Raw genomic sequence first — 2,427 nt, 5'->3', positions numbered from 1 at the left:
TTTTTTTTTTTTTCCTTTTTGAGACAGGGTCTTGCTTTGTTACCCAGGCTGGAATGCAGTGGTGCGATCTCAGCTCACTGTAGCCTTGACCCCCTGGGCTCAAGCTAACCTCCTGCCTCTCAGCCTTCGAAGTAGATGAAGGTACAGGCACGCGCCACCATGCCTGGCTAATTTTTAAATTTTTTTGTAGAGATGCGGTCTTGCTATGTTGCCTAGGCTGGTCTCGAACTCCTAGCTTCAAGCAGTCCTCCCACCTTGGGTCCCAAAGTGTTGGGATTAGAAGCTTATCAGTGATAGACTGAATAAATAAAATGTGGTACACCTGGCCCTCCATGAATTCTTGAGTTGGGGGTCTGTATTCCACAGAGTAACTGAGGTGGAAACTAGGAGAAAGTTGAGCCTTAGCACCTCAGGCTCCTTCTCTTTCCAGTTTGGCTAAGTTTTGCTATAACTTGTTTGGAGCACTGTTTCAGTTATTTTCATTTCCACAATTTTTTTGGCACATAATATGTGCTGTGCCTATTTATAAAGTTTTACTTTGTGCCTGAAACTGTGCTAAATTGTTCTGGTGTAATAATGAACAAGAGAGAGATGGTCTCTGCCCTCTGGAAACTTAACAGAGTAATGGTGGTGGCAGAGAATTAAGGAAACTTTGGAGAAGAACAGGATGCCTTGACAGCAGATAGATGGAACACAAAACGTGAACTTGGTAATTCAGGATGGCTTCCTGGAGGAAGTGACATTTAAGAAGATATAAAAAGGTTGAAAAACAGTTAGATGAGGAGTAGGGGACTGTGTTTTAAGAGGAGAAAGATAGTGTGTGCAAAGGCCTGGAGAAGGGAGAGCACGAAAGGAGCAGAAAGAAGTTCTATATACCTTGAAAATAAAGTGCAAACTGAGAAATACAAGGTCTAATGTTTGAAAAGGAAGAAGGAGTCTGATGATGAAGGGACTTGTAAGCCATGCTAAGAAGACTGTCTTACAGGCTGGGCACAGTGGCTCACACCTATAATCCTAGCACTTTGGGAGGCTGAGGCAGGTGGATTACTTGAGATCAGGAGTTCAAGACCAGCCTCATGGTGGAACCCTACCTATAATAAAATCCAATAAAATACAAAAATTAGCCAGGCATGGTGGGGCATGCCTGTAAAACCAGATACTCAGGAGGCTGAAGCAGGAGAGTTGTTTGAGCCCTGGAGGCAGAAGTTGCAGTGAATCGAGATTGCACCACTGCACGTCAGCTTGGTGACCAAGTGAGACCCTATCTCAAAAGAAAAAAAAAAAATATTCTGTCTTACAGAAATACCATTCAACCCAGCAATTCAATTACTGGATATATACCCAAAGGAATATAAATCATTCTATTGTAAAGACACATGCACATGTATGCCTATTGCAGCACTATTCACAATGGCAAAGACATGGAATCAACCTAAATGCTCATCAGTGACAGACGGGATAAAGAAATTATGGGGTACATATACACCATGGAATACGATGCAGTCATAAAAATGAATAAGATCATGTCCTTTGCAGGGACATGCAAAGAGCTGGAGGCCGTTATCCTTAGAAAACTAACGCAGGAACAGAAAACCAAATGCCACATGTTTTCACTTATAAGTGGGCGCTAAATGGTGAGAACACATGGACATACAGAGGGGAACAACATACACTGGGGCCTATTGGAGGGTGGAATGTGGGAGGAGGGAAAGGTATATTTACTAATGGAAAAATAGCTAATGGATGCTAGGCTTCATACCTAAGTGATGGTCAGATGTGGTGGCTCACACCTGTAATCCCAGCACTTTGGAAGGGCAAGGTGAGAGGATCACAAGGTCAGGAGTTTGAGACCAGCCTGGCCAAAAAAGTGAAACCCCGTCTTTACTAAAAATACAAAAAATTAGCTGGGCGTGGTGGTGGGCACCTGTAATCCCAGCTACTTGGGAGGCTGAGGTAGGAGAATCAGTTAAACCTGGGAGGTGGAGGTTGCAGTGAGCTGAGATCGCATCACTGCACTCCAGCCTGGGCAATAGTACAAGACTGTCTCAAAAACAAAAAACAAACAAAAAAAAACAAATCCATTTTGGCTGAATGGGCAGGGTGGATTGGAGTGGGCAAAACAAAGTAGACAAATGAATTAGGAGTATTTTAATAAGATTCCTTTCTACTTATACAAGCCTGAGAAAATGTTGTTTGAAACCAAGTGCTCTGAAACAATTGACCTGTTCATATATTGAGTGAGGTAGGGTGGGGGAGGTGAGTGTCGCTTTAACTGAGTGTGAGCCTGTGGGGTTGTTACTCTAGTGACGGTAACTGAACGGGGCATCCAAGTATCCAAGTGGGGCTGTTACTCTAGTGAGGGTAACTGAATGGGGCATCCAAGTGGGGCTGTTACTCTAGTGAGGATAACTGAATGGGGCATCCAAG

Source organism: Cebus imitator, unplaced genomic scaffold (assembly GCF_001604975.1).
Source record: "Cebus imitator isolate Cc_AM_T3 unplaced genomic scaffold, Cebus_imitator-1.0 Scaffold188, whole genome shotgun sequence".
Classification (NCBI taxonomy): Eukaryota; Metazoa; Chordata; class Mammalia; order Primates; family Cebidae; genus Cebus; species Cebus imitator.
This window is presented reverse-complemented; position numbering follows the sequence as displayed.